The 19,984-nt window shown below is 34.3% G+C and overlaps 1 long non-coding RNA gene across 1 annotated transcript in view; it reads right to left on the bottom strand.

Annotated features, from left to right (window-relative positions):
* LOC139041111 (uncharacterized) overlaps positions 1-19,984 on the bottom strand; it is a 118,982-nt gene that overhangs the window by 83,728 nt on the left and 15,270 nt on the right. The gene's annotated exons all lie outside the window — the stretch shown is intronic.

Below are 19,984 nucleotides of genomic sequence, written 5' to 3'. Positions count from 1 at the left end.
TCAAGTAATTTTTGAAAATCTAACCCAAAGTGTAAAGAAGAGCAAATAATAAGAATATAAATGAATGAAATAGTAGAAAAATCAACAAAGTTAAAAGTTTTTTAAGACTAATAAAATTAATAGAACACTAGCAAGACAGACAAAAAAAATAAAATAGGCACAATTAGCCTACATTAGGAATTAAAAGGTGTTCACCACTACATATCTTTCAGATATTAAAAAGATGTAAGGTAAGATTAACAATCTTATAGCAATGAATTTGAAAATTTCAGTTTTAAATGGAAATTTTTCAAGAAATACAGGCCATGAAACTTTTAAAAAAGGTAGAATATCAAAATTGTTTTATATCTATTTTAAAACTGAATGCGCATTTAAAACTTGCCTTAAAAAGATCTCTAGGCTCTAATTAATCCACCAGTAAAGTTTTTCACATGTTTCAGGACAAAATAACAGGAACTTTCCTTTGGATAAAGCCAGTTTGTAGAAAAAGAGAAAATACTTTGAACTAATTTTATGAGAACAGCATAACCTTTTCATCAAACATGACAACACAATACAGGAAAGAGAATTTGTAGGCAAATATTTCTTTTGTTATAGATGCAGAGATTCTAAGCAAAATATTAGTAAGTACAACACAATGATATATTAAAAGGATAACACCTCATGACCAAGTAGAGTGAATTCTGGAATAAAAGTTTGGCATAAAGGTCACAGGTAAAGTAATGTAACTGACCAAATTGATAGAAACATAAAAAGGAGGAGAAAAATTATATGACTATTTTAATACATGAAAGTGTTGATAAAATTCAATACCCATTTAAGCTAAAACTACTCTGCAAACTAGTAACGGAAAGAACTTCCTAACCTATAAAGAGTTTTGTGTTAGGCCGCTTCTAAAACGGCTGCCAGAGATCTCTGCTGCCTGGTGTTCCTTGTGTAACCTTTCCCTTGTTGGAGGGCCTGAACTATTTCTAAGGAATATCTACAGTAAAATCGATGGGCTGCTACTTCCAAGATTGTTTTAAAAGACTGTGACTTCCATCTCTCTCTCGTTCACTCTCTCAACCTATCTTGCTTTCTCACTTTGACAAAGCCAGCTACCATTTTGTGAGTTGCACTATGAAGAAGGGAGACTACACCCACCCAGTCCAACAACCCAGGAGGAACTGAATTCTGCCAACAATCAGTGAGTGAGCTTGGAAGTGGAGCCTGCCTAGGCTTCCATGTTGATTGCAGACTTGAGAGAAACCTGAGCCAAAGGACTCAGCTAAACTACTCCTAGATTCCAGATACCAGAAACTATAGAAAAGAAATATTTGTTTTTTTAAGCCATTAAATTATGGCAGTGGGGGCCAGCCCCATAGCCAAGTGATTAGGTTCGTATGCTCTGCTTCGGTGGCCCAGGGTTTCCCTGGTTGGGATCTTGGGTGTGGACATGGCACTGCTCATCAGGCCATGCTGAGGTGGTGTCCCATATAGCACAACCAGAAGGATCTATAACTATGTGCTCATCAGGCCATGCTGAGGTGGTGTCCCATATAGCACAACCAGAAGGATCTATAACTATGTGCTGGGGGGCTTTGGGGAGAAGAAGAAGAAAGAAAACAGCAGAGAGAAGATTGGCAACAGATGTTAGCTCAGGTACCAATCAAAAAAAAAGAAAAAAAATTATGGTAGTAATTCTTAAAGTGACAATAGATAACTAATTCAAGTATCTAAAGAAAAGAAAAATCATGGGGGCCAGCCATGCGGCTGAGTGATTAAGTTTACAGGCTCTGTTTCAGTAGCCTGGGGTTCTCTGGTTCGGTTCTAGGTACAGACCTACGCACTCCTCATCAAGCCATGCTGTGCTGGCATCCCACATAGAAGAACTGGAATGACATACAACTAGGATATACAACTATGTACTGGAGCTTTGAGGGGAAAAAAAATGAAAAGAGGAAGATTGGTAACAGATGTTAGCTCAGGGCCAATCTTCTAAAAAAAAAAAAGAAAGAAAAGAAAAATCTACAGCAACTTCAGTAATTAATTATTAAAAGTTTTATTCCTAATATTGAGAACAAAACGAGAATACTTGTTATCACTACTTATTTCAGAGATCACTTTTACTGAAGATTCCAGTTAGATAAACTATTTTAAAAAGTGATATTTATACTAGTTTAAAAACTTTGAAAACTTAGGAATAAATGTAATAAAAGGTGATCAAAATCTCTCCTGTGAAAATTACAAAACACTATTGAAAGGAATTCAGATTCTAAGAAATGATTGGATAGACCTTGTTCATAGGTTATCAGAATCAGTGCTTTTTTTTTTCTTTTTTTTGGTGAGGAAGATTGGCTCTGAGCTAATATCTGTTGCCAATCTTCCTGTTTTTCCTTGAAGAATATTGTCGCTGATCTAACATCTATGCCAATTTTCCCTATTTTGTATGTGGGATGCCATCTCAGCATAGCTTGATGAGTGGTGCATAGGTCTGCACCCAAGATCTGAGCCCGCAATTGGGCTGCCAAAGAAGAGCACACAAACTTAACCACTACACAACCAGGCTGCCCCCAAGAATCAATCTTTTAAAAATAATAATTCTCCCTAAACTGATCCACAGATTCATTAAAATACCAATGAAAGGTCCAGATAGATTTTTGAGACATTGACAAGCTGATTCTGAAATTTATACAAAACAGTAAAGGGCTCAGAATAGCTAAGACAATTTTGAAAAAATACAAAAAATTATATGTTATACTACCAGATCCCAAAGCTTATTATAAACTAAGCAATTAAGCCTTTGAAGTATTGGGGAAAATACAAATACATAAACCAGAATAGAGTTCATGAACAGATCACATCTATACATCTGATTTAAGAAAATGTGACACTGCACTACAGTGAAGACAGGGTGATCTTTTCAGAAAAAGACTGAAATTGTTTAATGGCACACCCATAAGAAAACATATGACTTCTGACCCTTAACTCACATCATAAACAGAAATCAATTCCAGATGGATTTTAAATCCAATCATGAAAGGTAAACCATATTTTTTCTATATAGAACAGCAAATATTTCTTAACTGAGCACACACATACACCAGAAATATTAATCACAAAGGAAACCTTTTAAAAATTGGGTGATATTAGAATTAAATCCTTGTGTGCATTAAACAAATATAAAGTCAAGACAGGAAGAAAAAAATTTACAATAAATAATTTTGACAAAGGATTGATATACAGAATATAGAAAGAACTCTTACATATCAAGGAGAAAAAAAAGACCTTCAAAAAGGGTATACAAATGAGAAAAAAACAACTACTGATAAATGCAACAATGTGGGTGAATCTAATAAATATACATCAAGCAAAGTAAGCCAGGTTGAAAAATAAACATCCTCTAAGATTCCACTCACAGAAAGTTCCATAACAGGCAAAACTAATTTATGGTGCTGAAAGTTAGGGGAGTCACTATCCTTGGTGTGTTGATTACTAACTGAAAGGAAGCATGAGGATTCAACAATTTTAATAATATTCTACCATTTAGCCTACTGCTGATTACACGAGTATATTCAACTTCTTAAATTCAGCAAGCTGACACTTATCCTTTGTAAATTTTTCACAGATTCTCTGTGTATGTTTTCATATTCTTAATAAATAGATTATCATTCTAGGTATCTATACTCTCAACATCACTTTACATCTTTCCACCCAAGACAACATTTATCCAAGATTGCCATTCACCAGAGCTTCTGGTGCAGCTGAGCCAAAATGAGACGAAGCTTAGAAGTTTTGTTCAAAAATATCTTCATGTATAAATTTACAGATAGGATAATTTTACATTTGGCACACACACACACATCTATAAGCGGAACTTTAATTTACGTAGTCAACATTTCTCCACACCTTGTAAGACCTAAAAAGTGGCAATAGGAAGGGATATAATAAAAATTACAAATGCAATAACTACGTCTGAACCTCCACTCTCCACCTGCAATTTAAGTAGTTTCAGCCCTGTGCAATATTGTCCTCACTAATCCCTTCAAGTTGTATCCTGAAAGCCCCAGGTGTTCTTGTCATCTTTCAAAAGCTCTGTCAGCTCCCTTCCCATCTATTATTTTCTTCCTTGTCTCCTCCTTTAGCAAGGCCTGCTGCAGAGGCCTGTGCTGCCCATAGAATTTCCTATGATCACCCACAGCGGTTACTGCTTCAGCGGGCACTCCTTCTTAAGTGCTCTGCAGCTTCCCCACTGTGTGAAAGTCACCATGCTGCGACAAACCAGCCATGCCTGACTCTTCTCTTATGTAGTAGGGTCCGGGGGGTATCAATCCCCTTGTCATTTTTGCAGATACCCAGTGCTGGATTCTGTGCCCTGATTCAGAAACTTACCATCTGGATTTAGGAGCAATAATAAAAATGTACATAGACAGAAGTCTCAACATTTAAAGATGAAACAAACAAACTCCAAAACATATAACAGACTCCAGGGATACAGGTTATGCATTTTGTCAAAAATATAAATTAAAAGAAAAGAATATTTTTAGAATTTAAGTACAGTGCTCTGACATTTCAGAAGCATAACTGAAAGGTTATATGTGTGAATCCTATATGCAAACATTTATAGAAAGTTTTCAGTGCTCATTTGCCCTAGTGCTCTTCATTTTTCCATTTTTACTATATTTCATTTGTACTACACTCAAAAGCCGAACCTAAAAAGAAAAGAGTGAAAGGTAGCTAAGGGAAGAGATTATTAACTCTAATATTTCAGATCAAAATATAAAAGTGCTAAATCTTCTAAATTTCCATCTGAAACAACTGAAATAATATCATTTCTGGGAACTTGTTATAAACAGAAAAGCAATTCATTATTATGGTATTAATTATTGCTTTTTAATTATGATTGAAATAAAAAGATAAAGTAATTACAATAATGTGATTTAAAAACTAAAAGTAAATTACAATAATTGCTATTCTAACGGTGAATTAACTTATTTTTGTAAGACATGCTTGACAAAAGATAAAATTGTTGAGTGTATGAAAATACGTGTGAAGATTGACACAGAATAGTCATGCAAAGGAAGAATTTCATAAAACCAGCTATCCTAAAAAACTCTTCCAGAATATCTCATTTGTCTAATCGCCTGAAAATATCAAGACTGACTGACAAGACTCTTTGTGATCAAAAGGTACAAATTTACAAGTTAGCAGGTTTTGCTAAGAGGCCGAAATAGTAAAACATCAGTATAATTATCACTCCTCAAAATAGCCCAGTAGTGCTAGGATTGATGCTATGAAGAAAGGATAGCTTGCACTATGCTACAAAATTGTGTGAAAGGAATCACTGAAAAGGAAACTTTTGGAGGATATTTCATTGGCATTACAAACTCTCATTATTTATATTTCCAGAAAAACCAGCCATTCCAGTAAACTCACCAACTAACAAAACTTCATAGCTGTCAGGACCACCATGGAGGGCTGTGCTAGAAGAGGGAAGAGTGAATTGAAGAAAGACGAGAGGGAAGAATGAGGAGAGGGAATTGGGGCGTAAATTAAGCTGTCATACCTCTCACACAGTTGTGTGTTGTCACGGGTAGTCACGCTCCTACAGGAAAGTGGACATTCTTAGAATCACCCCAGAGGTATAGGCTAGGTACAGGGAGATATCATGAGTGTGTGTGTGTCTGTGTGTGTGTGTATCTTTGTCTGTGTTATGGATAATTAGGGATGAATTCAATAAGTTGCAAGGCTATTTCAAATATCTACCATATACATAAAAAAGTAATAGAGAAAATCTTAGCATATAATAAATGAGGAAAAATTGCCTCGAAGATTTTCACTTCTGACATATAGAGGAGAAATGTTTCATGAAATGAGAATTTATGGAGTTGTGTATTTCACTTAACTTCCCATTCTCTCCCAAGCTTTCCTGTGGTACTTACCAGGGTTACAAATGACATGGGCTTAGTTAAAATGTTCCCTATTGTCCAACAAATTGCTAACTTAACCTCTCTCTCCTGTTTTCTGGATGAACAGATATGAATTTTATTCAGTTTTTTACTGTAACACCACATGTAATTCTGCTCTATATCATTTTCTATAAGGCTAGGAGAAATCCAGTCTTGATAACTGCATCCCCATTTTTAGGTCCTGAAAAGGTGCTTAGAAGCCATCCACAATTTAGGACTTCATGCAGGTCTCTCTGGTCTTCTATCCATACTGGTTATACTGATACATTCTTTGTCTTTGCCACCATGATTTCTCAAAGGCAGATAGTCAGGTCTACAGCTGTCTGGCAATGTAGATGTTTGCCAAGTCAAGTTTCGCTTCTCCAAATGACTTCTCTAAGAAGTCATTCTTCTCTGAGGCCCTATCATATCACTAAGGAACTTCAAAACGGTGGGACACAGCTAATTCTGGGACTAATGAGTACCCACTCACCCCTTCCAGACCAGGGAATGTACTTCTTCCCCAAGTATAGTCACAGATGTCTTTGTGGCCCCAAGTCCATTCATCTCCCTTTCCTTTTTCAGAAAATTTTGCTTAATCTTCCCGGTGAGGAGTTGGGAATACAAACACTAAAGGAACTTCTTCAAGAAGATTCATTTTCTAAAATGGTGTAAATGTGTCCCAAAGCAAAGGAAATGACATACTTTACTATCTCCTTGTAACAAAGGAGGAGCAAAATCAAAAAACTAAAATCACAAAATAGCATTTTAATAAATTATCTTGTTATTCTCCTACAGTAAGCTTAACTTTACTGCAAAGACAATTTATTTCTCATTCTGAGATGCTTTTTTTTTTAAGAGCAAGGAATAAGGTAGACTTCTTGGGGCAATAGTTGTTAACCAGTTTGGTGTTGTTTACATTGACTAGAAGACTGCAAGGGTAAGCAGTGGTATTTGGCCCTTAGCCCAATGCTTTCAACCAATTCCTCAGAGTCATAGAACTCTTCTCAGTTTTTGAGCCTAAGAAGTCAGAGGAGGATTGTGTATTGTCAAAATTCGAGGATCCCTTTCAGTCCTTCGCTGGAGACCAGCCACTGTTAGAAGGCAGAGGAAAAAAAGTCCTGCTACGATCATGACCAGGCTTTCCCAAAAAAGCATCCATTATCCAGTAAGTGATTCAGCCATTTTTCTATCCCTCCTGATGATTGAACTTGATGAATTTGGAGCTCCACAAATAGCAGTGGCTCCTTGATCCTTCTTTTGTTGTGTGATGAAGGCTGTCCCTTACTGCAGGCTTATTACAGAAGTCACTACATAGTTAGTGACCAAATAGATGGATGGATGGATGGATAGGTAATCCAGAATAAAGAATATCTGCTAGTTCCTTACTTAAAAGAGTAAGCCTTCATTTGTTTCTGAACGAATGTGCCACAAAATGCACAAAAATCCTCTGGAGAAAATAACTCAAATCCAATATTCTGCAGGTAAAACCTAGTTTTCATTGGAGTTATTTATCAATCATATATAAAGCACAACTAGAAACTGATTTGATGCTGAAGGTAGCAGATTATGTCATCCCAAACCAAGCCACTTTGGTATATGGGTTAATCTGAGCTGAAGGCACTTGAAAAACAGCAAATGAAGAGAGGAGCTTTGTCTGAACGCCCCTTTTCTGCCTAAACACAGATCCTCCAAGAGGAATCCAATTGTCATAACCCCCTCCTGGGGAGCTTCATCAACCAGGGAAGATTTAGGAGGCTAGATATCGACACCACACCCAGACAAACTTTATCACAAACTATCATACCTCCCATCTATTCTTATGCTCCAGCTCATCTTTCCTAAAAATAATTTAGTCTCCCCTAAGATACCTACATTCCCTCCTCCCTTTTCCTTATTATGATGGTATTTTATCCTGAATTCTAAAACCACCCCCTTGAGTTACTCACTTATACCAGGGTATCTCCCACATATCCATGAGATATACATGTTAATAAAGTTTCGTTTGTTTTTCTTTTGTTAATCTGTCTATCAGTACAGGAGGCATATGTTTATTTTGATGATTATATAAAATAATATGAATAGTAACAATATGGAGACCTGCCATAGAAGTTTTTCAACAAATGGCAGCAATAGTGGTTTTTCTTATAATGTATAGCACATCAGAGGCAATCGCTGCCTAGAGCCGTCATCATCCTTAGCTGTATATTTGATTTATCTGAAGGGCTTAAAAAATAATGATGCCTGGACTCTACTCTCAGACTCTTAGAGAGGCAAATCCAGTTCATTGGTATTTTTAAAGGCTACCAGTTTATTAGAGTATAAAAGTAGGGTTAAATATCTTTCTAGGAAGATGAAAAATTTAACAATCACATTCATTCATACAGCAAAGTAAGAAAGTAGATGATCTGTAAATAACTGTTTTCTCATGGTGGAGTAAGAATGAAAAAATCCATAGAAATATAACTTCTAGATATATAGTAGCTAAGCAAAGCAGGGGAATCACCTTGAAGTGCAATATCTATTTCAAACTGAAACAGGAGATCTAGGTTGTGTTTCAAACATACCCTTAATAAAAACTCTTAGAACACTTTATTGATGGAGGTATACTAATGAGAAAAATTTTACCTTTAAGTCTGCAGTGACACAAACAATAAGAGAGAACAGTGTGTGAAATGGTCTACAGCATAAAAAAACACAACTTGAATACTCTCACAAACTAAAAATGCTACTGGATATTTTGTTAAAGAGGGAGAAACAAAGGATTTTTGGCAAAAGTACAAATTACACTTTAACATAGCAATTTGGGGAGCCACGTTAAAATTATAATTCTACACGTAATAACATAAGTAATTGACGACACTAGACTTCCTCAGTTCCTTTTGTCTATACCGTTAAGGACTATAAAGCACGTACTACATCCCATGACTGTCAGAGTTATGCAAACCGTCTCCATCACATCCACGAGACACTTCCATGCTTGATTCAAACCACCATTAAGACACTGAGAATGAGCAAGCTATTCAGGGTATGAAAGTATTTTCCCTGGAATACTTTTATGAGGATATAATCTTCTGGCCTTAGGTAAAGCATGGCAAAAAGCATACCAAGTGTTATCCTTTTCCTTCATTAGTTAATTGATTTGGGATTTAAATCAACAAACGTACTGAACATTTATTATATCCAAAGCACCATGTTTACTATTTTTAAAAAGTTCTTAAATATTTATTTATTGAAAATTTATTTTTTTTAAAGATTGGCACCTGAGCTAACAGCTGCTGCCAGTCTTCTCTCCCTTTTGTTTTTCTCCCCAAATCCCCCCAGTACATAGTTGTATATTTTAGTTGTGCGTCCTTCTAATTATGGTATTGAAAATTTCTTAATGGGTTATTTTATATATATGTAGTTAAAGTACATGAATGTATTTATATGTAAATTGATGATATTTATATATTTAAAGTATTATATATATTTAAAATATATAAATAAACAACATTTATCTATTCAGCACCAAATATTTATTGAATATCTGGTATATGCAAAGCACTATCTTCGGTTCTTAGATATTATGTCCTGTACTATTTTTGGCATTTTGTTTTTGTTTTGTTGTTGATGTTTATTCTTTCAATTCTTCCCTAAATTATTGGAGTGATCAAACAAAAGGTAAACACTAACTTAATTATGGGCATGCGAATGTGAAAGCAGGCATACAAGAAAACATTTTTACAGCAATAAAATTGTGTGGATATGTAGGGAAGGGAAAAGGCAGAGTCTGCATAATCCTTAAGTCTGTGGATCAATGGCAAGTTGACATTATTATGGCAAGTTGGTATTATTATTATTGTTTACTTGAAGAAATACTATACATACTTGTAGAAGAAACAAAGCAAAAATGTATAATGAAGAAATAAATATATATATTATATCTAATTCAATTTAAGCATACAGTGAGGGAAAAAGAAAAGAGTTATGGATAGAAATGATAAATACCAGCATTGAAATGACATATTACGATGGTACAATTGGTTAATTGTTTAATTGTTATTTATGTACGTGGGAGGCAAAGGCAATAGGGTGCAACTGTTAAAAGTTTCCAAAACCATACATATGTGATTTACAATTTGGGTGCTGCCACTTGGGGCTCTATAGCTTTGGACATGTTATTTGAAATCCTTTTGTCTCAAAGTACTTAATTATACAACGGAGATCATCATACTATCTGTTTCTTAAAGTTGTGAGGATTAAAAGATGCAATTGTTTGGACTATAGTATATGGTCAATATATAACAGTGGATAATAATACAATAAAATAATAATAATATAATTTCATGAACTTAAAGCTAATAAACAGGAAGAAAAACAATGTGGACACTCAAGTATTTGTAACTTCAAGTACTAAAAGTGAAAGTTGATTGCCCTGGACCTCCTAGAGTGAAGACTCAAAGTTTAGTAAGTCCAATTAAAGAATAGCAATAATGATTACAATAAAACAGTAGGATAGAAGGTAGCATTATTAAGGTCCCCATAGCTAATATTAATAGAATGGCCATGAGTATAAGTTACCCAATATTAATGCATTTGCACTGTTTTTAAATATTACAAAATGAGTTTAGAAAATTTTCAAGACTATCTTTTCACTCTCTTCCATTTCAAATATGCTACTGTTAAAAGAAAAACACTGTTTGCTGAGAAATAAAAAAAAAAAACTAAAAATTAAAAAACATGATTTCTGGTAAAACAGACAGTGTATGTTGATATTTTTTTCTATCTTCAACCTGTCAGTAATAATGCCCATGTCTGCAGTAGAAAAAGTTATTTTCAGTGGAACCATTATTGATTTTCCTAGAGGATTCATAGTGTTATTTTCAAGGGTTCTATTGTCTTTTTTCCAAAATTTATATACAGATATATTTTAAATTCACGTTCCTTGGCCTTTTGCTTCTCTTTTACTGTTTAGTGCCTGTTTGGTAACTAATATTGGTCTTCCTCTCAGTGACAAAACTATTCTTCAGATTTACATTGCAGCTATTTCTAACAAAGTGTGCCTACAGAGTAATAGTAAAGGTAAGTAATGCAGTATTTGCTCTGAAAGATTTTTTAATATATTACAAAAATAGTGCTATATTGAAATAATACATCACATTTGTGTTTTAATTTTTAAAGAATATTCAGCAGAATCATGGTCAATGTGTCAATATGTTAGACAGAGTGGTTGTCTTTCAAATCTTCATTTTAAACATATAGAAATTGACAAAATACCATAAACATCAGTTTAAAATAAGAATCAAGAGAAAAAAACCAAGAAAGAAAAATTTCAAGTTCCAGCTATGAAGAGGAACATCTTCACTGTAACCAACCAGACTGTTAATATGTAAGAATTCAAGTCAAATAATATATAATAAACTAGGTTGGAAAACAGATGCATTACTTTCTGTAGTATTCATTTGGAACTGAATCCCACAAGCTGAGAAAACAGAAAAGGCTGTCCCTTTGTAAAGGGAGATTAAAAATATACGGCACATTGGCTCGGGGATAAGGAGTCGACATAGACCACTGACATGGGGCTATGAGCAAAATAAGAATCACCTGAAAGCAGACCATCCCAGTCCCCATTCCTATGAGATGCCAAAAATCCAAGCCAGTAAATTAACACAAAACTGGTCTGAAACATATACAATAATAAAACTTGTATCTACTACTTCACCTTGCATTCCTGTAAGGTGAATGCTTCTTCACTCAAGGATATAGCATTTATTCATGTTAAAAAACAACACTGAGGATAAGAACAACAATTTGATACTACTTTAGAAATCCGTACACTTGTAGTAGAATCATGTATGAGAATGCTTATAGTAAGATTTTTATCAATGGCAAAAGCTAGAATAATCCAAAATTAACCAAAAGTAGAATGGATATATAAATTATGATATATTCACACCAGAGATTACTGGATAGAAACCAAAAATATAAGCAATGACTTAAGTAACAACATGGATTAATATTAAAAACATATCTAGGAACGAAATTCATAATATTGAGGAAAGTGCATTCTGCATGGATCTAATTATATAAAATTTAATTTTTTTTTTGAGGAAGATTAGCCCTGAGCTAACATCCGCCGCCAATCTTCCTCTTTTTTCTGAGAGAGATTGGCCCTGAACTAACATCTGCTACCAATCCTCCTCTTTTTGCTGAGGAAGACTGGCCCTGAGCTAACATCTGTGCCCATCTTCCTCTACTTTATGTGTGGGATGCCTGCCACAGCACAGCTTGAGAGGCAGTGTGTAGGTCTGTACCTGGGATCCAAACTGGTGAACCTCAGATCACCAAAGCAGAATATGCAAACTTAAGTGCTATCCCACTGGGCTGGCCCCATAAAATTTTAAAATATTTTAATGGCAAAACTAAATGATAAGAGTTTAAGGATGCAGTTATGAGGTAAATTATAAAGAAAACAGTTACCAGACAGCTGAGCTTATAAGCCTTTGGAGAAAGTGGTGGTGTGATTGGGTTGTAATAAAAAACAAATGTCAAAGGCAGTAACCTAGACCTTTTAAAAGGCAGCGATGAAGACTCTCACTTCTGGGAGGATGAAGTAGGCATATTTTCCCTATTTCTCCTGCTAAGTACATCTAAAAGTTGTGAACATTATATATAAAACAAACATAAGAAGAATCTTGAAAGGTAGAAAAGAGAAGGCATGATTGATAAGGACATGGGGACTGAGGGAACAAAAGAAGATTAGCTTCCCAGGTTTTCTTTTTCTCTCAAGATTTGGAGTTAAAGAAACCTGCAACTTGGAAATACCAACAAATACAGACAAAAAAATTGCCCAACAAGAACTGTTCTCTCAAAGAAGCAAGAAAAGAGTAACCTAGGAAGCCAGAAAACTTTTAGATAATAACCTCTATACTCCAGTCTATTACCTCAGAAAACATTCCGGCCCCGCTCCCACTTGATCCAGCAAAGGCCAAGTGAGGAACCTAGACTTCTGCTCTTGTAATGCTGTAAAAATGCATCCCAAACTCTGTGGGGGTGATAGCAGAGAAAGTCAATTACGGGGCTGGGAATTTCATCCCAGCTGGCTGATAATAAGCCTTCTCACCCTGTGTGTCACTGGAGACCATGTAGGGACCCTAGACTTAGCAGTAATGAGGGGCATTCCACTTTGGGTGTCAAGAGAAGGTGACTGGAGAACTTGAACTTCTAACTCTCCCTGGCAGTAAAGACGTGGTTCCTGCCATTCTCTAGACAGAGTATTGTCAGAGCAAGACAGCTAAAAAAAAGTTTATGGAAGTTTGAGAATCTCATAACATAATACAAATATGTCCAGTTTTCAATTGAAAATCACTCATAATATCAAGAACCAGAAAGGTATAAAATTAAATTTAAAAAAGACAATAAATAAAAGTCAACTTTGAGACGACAGAAATGTTAGAATTATCTGACAAAGATTTTAAAGCAGCAACGATAATAATGCTTCAACAATCTATTGTGAATATGTTTGAAGCAAATTAAAAAATAAAAAGTCTCAACAAAGAAAGAGAAAGTTGCAGGTAAAAATAGAAGATATAAAGAAGAACCTAATGGAAATTTTAAAACTTAAAAATTGAATAACCAGAATATACAGTTCAATACAGTTCAACATTAGAATGGAGCAGTCAGAAGAAAGGAATAGTGAACTGGAAGGTAAAACATAGAAAGTACCCAATCTGAGAGAGAAAACACACTGAAAAAAAAATGAACAGGGTGTCAGGGAACTGTGGCATAATAACAAATTATCTAACATATGTGTCATTGGAGTTCCAAAAGATCAAGAGGAAGAGTGTTGAGATGAAAAGTATTCAAAAAAATGATGGCTGAAAACATCCCAAATTCATCAAGAGACATAAACCTACAGACGTAAGAAGCTGAGAAAACCCCAATCTGAATAAAACCTATGAAATCTACACCAAGACACATCATAAACAAACTTCTGTGTATTTTTTTCTATACAAAAAAAAAAAATCCTGAAAACAACAAGAGGGAACTGAGACCTATGAGACTTTACCTATAGGGAAAATGTAGTTTGAATGATAGTGGATTTCTTACAAGAAACCATGGAAGTCAGAAGTGGCACAATATCTTTCACATCCTGAAAGAAAAAAAATGTCAACCAGAACCAATATCCTACAAAAATATACATCAGCAATGAAACAGAAATCAAGACATTCTCAGGAAAAGGAGAACAAAGACGGTTTCCTGTTATCAGACCTAATGCTATAAGAATGGCTAAAGGAAGTTTTCTAAACAAGAAGTGATAAGAGAAGAAAATTTGGAATACTAGGAAGGAAAAAAATCACGGTAAGCAAAACTATGGATGAATACAATAGGCTTTCTTTCTCCCTCTTGATTTTCTAATTGATGTTTGATAGCTGAAGCAAAAATTATAGCACTGTGTGATATGATTCTATACAAAAGGGAAATATTTGATAATTCTATTATAAATGGAGTAAGATAAAGGTATTTATGAAGAGGGAAGGATTCTATATTCCACTCAAAATGGTAAAATGATGATGTTAGTACACTGTGATGTTTTGTATACATAATGGAATTCTCAGAACAACCACTAAAAGTAAATATAAAAAGAGATACAGTAAAAAAAAAAGTAGATAAATTAAAATGGAATTCTAAAAGATGTTCAACTATGAAAGTGGAAAAAAAAGCAATCAGAGAAATGAAAATCAGAAAAAAATAAAATGACAATCTTAAACATATCAATAATTACATTAAATATAAATAGTATAGTTACACTAATTAACAGACAGGAATTGGCAAAATATTTTATAAGTGACTCAACTATATGCTGTCTACAAGACACTAACTTCAACTATAAAATATAAGCAGTTCATATTCTATAAAGTAAAAGCATAGAAAAATATATCATACGAATACAAATCAAACACAAGTAGGAGTGGCTACATTTATACCAGAAAAAGTAGACTTTAGAGCAAAGGAAATGGTGAGAGACAGAGAGGAGCAGTGCATAATGTTACAATGGCCAACGTACCAAGAAGACATGGCATTCCTAAAAATGTGTGAACCAAACAATACAGCTGCAAAATGTATGAAACGAAAGCTGATAGAACTAAAAGGAGAAATAGACAAATTCACAAATGCGGATGTCAAAACTGTTCTCTCATCAAATGATCAACAATTGACAGAAAATTAGCAAGGATATGAGATAATCAACATCACTATCAATCAACAGGATAAAATTTATAGAAGTTTATAGAACACGCTACTCAACAAACAGCAGAACGCACATTCTTTTCAAGTGTTCAAGGAACATATGAAAGGTAGATCATATACTGGACCAAAAAACAAACCTCAGCAAATTTAACAGAATTGAAATCACATAAATTGTATTCTCCAACCACAAGAGGATCTGACTAGAAATCAATAAAGTTAAAATAACAGGAAAATCTAAAATTTGGAAACTAAATAACAGACTTCTAAATAATCCATGAGTCAAAGGAGGAAGTCCTAAAAAATACATTGAGCTAAATTAAAATGAAAATATAGCATATAAAAATGTATGGGTCACAGAAGTGTTGAGAGGAATATTTATAGCTCTAAATGCATACATAAGAGGAAATGTCTCAAATCAATAATATAAGCTCACATTAAGAATCTATTAAAAAAAGAGCAAAATAAACCAAAAACAAACAGAGGCAATAAAGAGCAGAAACCAATGAAACAGAAAAACAATAGAGAAAAATCAAAGAAACCAAAGCCTTGTTCTTTGGAAAGATCAAAGTTGAAAAATCTCCAGTAAGACTGACAAACTAGAAAAGAAAAAAGATATGAATTATTAATAGTGGGAATAAAATAGAGTATATCAATATATCAATATAGTTGATATCAATAGAGTATATCAATATAGTTATTATAGTTCTCAAAAATTAAGGAAATTAAATTCATGATTAAAATTTTTTCAAAAAAGAAATTTTCAGGTCCAGATGGTTTCATTGGAGAATGTAACCAACTGTTGAAAGAGAATTATTACCAATTCTACACAATCATTTTAAGAAACAGAATAAAAGGGAATACTTCCTAATTTACTTTTTAAATTTTAATTAATTAATTTTATTTATTTATTTATTTTGAGTAAGATTAGCCCTGGGCTAACATCCACTGCCAGTCCTCCTCTTTTTTTTTTGCTGAGGAAGATTGCCCTGAGCTGATATCCATGCCCATCTGCCTCTACTTTATATGTGGGGCACAGCATGGCTTGATAAGCAGTGCATAGGTCTGCACCTGGGATCTGAACCAGTGAACCGTGGGCTGCCGAAATGGAGCTCGTGAACTTAACTATTACACCACTGGACCGGCCTCCTAATTTATTTTTTTGAAGTTAGTATTACCATGATACCAAACCAGAAAAAGTCCAAAAAAAAAAGATAGAAAGTAAACTACAGACCCTTATCTCTCATGGATATAGATGCAGACCTCCTTAGGAAAATATTTTCATATAGAATTTAGCAGCATATAAGAAGAATTATACAAAATGATCAAGTGGGGTTTATTCTGGGCATGTAAGTCTGGCTTAATATTCAAAAATCAATCAATGTAATCCAGCACATTAACAGGCTAAAGAAGGAAATCACATGACCATATCAATCAATGGACAAAAACATTCAATAAAATTCAGTATCCATTCATAACAACTCTCAGAAAAATAGAATGGAGGAAAACTTCCTCAACTTGATAAAGAATATTTACAAAAAATCTACAGTTAACATTATACTCAATGGTCAAAAGACTGAATTCTTTCTCCTAAGATCAGGAAGAAGGCAAGGATGTCTGCTCCTACCACTTTTATTCAACATAGTGCTTGAAGTTTAAGCCAGTGCAATAAAGCAAGAAGAGGAAATAAAAATGCATAAATATTGAAAGAAAGAAATAAAATGATTCCTATTTTCAGATGATATGATTATCTACATAGAAATTCTCAAGTAATCTAAAATCGAAAAAAAATACTCTTAGAACAAACTCATTGTGAGTTCAGTAATATAATGAGATACAGAACAAATATACAAAAATCCATTGCATTTCTACATATTAGCAATGAGCATATGGACACTGAGGTTAAAAACACAATAGAATTTATAACTGCTGCACCAAAAGAGAGGTCAAAAATATAATTGTAAAAATCGAAGTTCAACAACAATAAATATACAAAGGAGGGGGGACCAGCCTAGTGGTGCAGCGGTTAAGTTTGCATGTTCCACTTCAGTGGCCTGGGGTCACTGGTTTGTATCCTGGGTGTGGACCTACACTGCTTGTCAAGCCATGCTGTTGCAGGTGTCCCACATATAAAGTAGAGGGAGATGGGCACAGATGTTAGCTCAGGGCCAGTCTTCCTCAAAAAAAAAGAAAAGAAAAGAAAAGAAAAAATACGAAGGAGGAAAAATAATCAAACAATGTATGTACAGTGCCTTTTTGGAGAAAATTTTTAAACTTCCTTATAATCAAAATCACCACCATAAGCCTTTTTGAGGAACTTGATAAAATTAATACCAAATGTATCAGTACAACTGAACAAGAATTAACAAAGACACTCCTGATAAAATAAATATAAGAAGTTTTGCCTATCAGATATCAAAGTGATCTATAAAGCTATAACAATTGGGATAGTATGTTATTGGCTCAAAGAATTACAAGTTTATCAGTGGAACAAAATACAGAGCCAAGAAATAGTCACATATAGGTGTGCATACTTGGTATATGGCAGAAATGGTATTACTGAGCTATGAGAAATGATGGACTTCTCCAAAAGTTTAGACTGGTAAAATTGATTTTCTTTGTGAAAAAAAAAAAAGGCTGGGTGAAATATGGACATAATGTGAAAGGAAAAACTGGGAGGAAAAAAACACACAAGAAAACAAAACCCACAACTTTTCTTTTGGGTTTTTGAGGAAGATTAGCCCTGAGCTAACTGCTGCCAATCCTCCTCTTTTTGCTGAGGGAGACTGGCCCTGAGCTAATCCATGCCCATCTTCCTCTACTTTCTATATGGGACACCTACCACAGCATGGCTTTTGCCAAGTGGTGCCATGTCCACACCCAGGATCCGAACCCCGGGCTGCCAAAGCTGAATGTGCGAACTTAACCGCTGTGCCACTGGGCAGGCCCCAAAACCAAACCTTTTGAGAAGGCAACATAAAAACTCTCTCTTATCATCTCAGTATAAGGAGCATATGTCGATCAATAAATTTTAAAATGTTAACACTGACAGAAGATTCAATTACGCTAAACTTAAGAAACTTGGTTTATCAAAAATGCCACAGAGAGAAAATTTAAAAAAAAAAACAATTTTCAGAGAGAAGGTATTTGCAACACATATAATTGACAAACAATCTGGGTCAACAAAATGTGAAGAATATCTATAACGGGCAAACCTATAAAAAATGGACAAAGACGTGAATTGACTTCCTCTACGAGATATTATTTCAAATCCAGTAGATTGAGAAAAACGAAGTGTGACCGTCAAGTTTAGCAAAAATGTGGAACAAGGAATCACTTCTAGCATGGACATTCCAATACCCTTGGCAGAGGGTAGAGTGCTTTTCTGAATGAAAAAAGTAAGACTGGGAAAGACAGGGTGTGGCCAAATCATGTACGGCTTTGAATTACATTGGACAGTATCCAAAGGCAGTGAGGGGCAATTCAAGTCCATTAAAAAGAAAAGTAACACATCTGTTTTACGTCTTACGAAGAAAACCGGATGTAGCTTAAAGGATAGATTAGAGAAGAGTAAGAAAAGAGGCAACAGTTAGCATCAAAGTAAATAGTAGATGTTTAAAAATGGAGAAAATAAGAATTGTTAGTATAAAAGCAGTATTGTTTCTCTAAATTGAGTCTTGACATAGTTACAAGTATTTTATTACTAATTATAAAATTACATTATTATGTAACATGAGTAAGGAAAAATCCCTGAAGCAGTTTTTAATCGTGTTCTTGTTTTCCAAAAATAAATTATTTGATTAGAGCCTTGTTACTAATTTAAGAACTTTTAATTGATAACTTATGGCCTAAAGGACTTTTTACCCAAGTACATAATAGACCAATTGTGTAATTAGTAATAATTTAATGATTCAAGTGACAATTTTCTAAGTTATTGCATTTAATGTTTCGTAGATTAAGCCTATTATACTTTACATTATTTTTAAATTTTACTTTGAAACTTTGAGCCATTTGCTCTTAACTATAAAGCTCTATAAGATGAATCCCCTATCCAGATAGACTCCATGAGTACAGGAAAAAAATATAATGGATTCCTTTTGTTTTCATTAATCCTAAAATTCAATACAGTTATTTCCTCTAATTAAATAATATTCATGTGCTTTTATATTTCATAGGAATCCCATTTAATTATGAGATTTTCGCAATATATTGGAGACTGTATGAAAAGACCATTGAATAAAGCAAAGAAAGCAAACTATTAGGAATTCTTATCTCCATATTTCTATGTTTTCCATTTAACCATGTTAAGCATTTCACCCTATTAAGCATTTTGATTAAGTCCTTTGGCTTATTGTTTGATAGCCCCAAGAAGACTATTGGAGTTAGAGAAATCACATTTTCATTGACTGTGTCCAAGGCTAAGGGAATGGTGAAGAGGAGCAAAAGGGCATTCTCCTCATCCCACCTTTGCCTTTGGCAGGGATGAAAATCTTTTCGAAACTGAAGCAGACATGACTTCCATGTCATTGACCATCCCTCGACCAATACCTAGCTGAGGCATAGGGTCATCATGATTGTCTCAGGCAAACCATGACATGTCCCTTGGAATCAGACATCTAACTTCACAGACAAAATTGATAGGGTGGAAGAATAAAGAATGATCACTTATCTATAGTAGAAATGATGTTTGCACGTGGGAGGAAGGGCAAGTATCATTTCTTGTCTCTTACTATGTTATAAACTTTCTATACATTAGAGGAGAAAAAGAGGGCAAATCTGGTACTTAATAAATAATATTCCTCCTATATGTTTTGTTTCTTCTATTATCT

This window comes from Equus asinus, chromosome 20 (genome assembly GCF_041296235.1).
Source record: "Equus asinus isolate D_3611 breed Donkey chromosome 20, EquAss-T2T_v2, whole genome shotgun sequence".
Taxonomy (NCBI): Eukaryota; Metazoa; Chordata; class Mammalia; order Perissodactyla; family Equidae; genus Equus; species Equus asinus.
The sequence above is the reverse complement of the archived record's forward strand: the minus strand, read 5'-3'. Positions and strand labels throughout refer to the sequence as shown.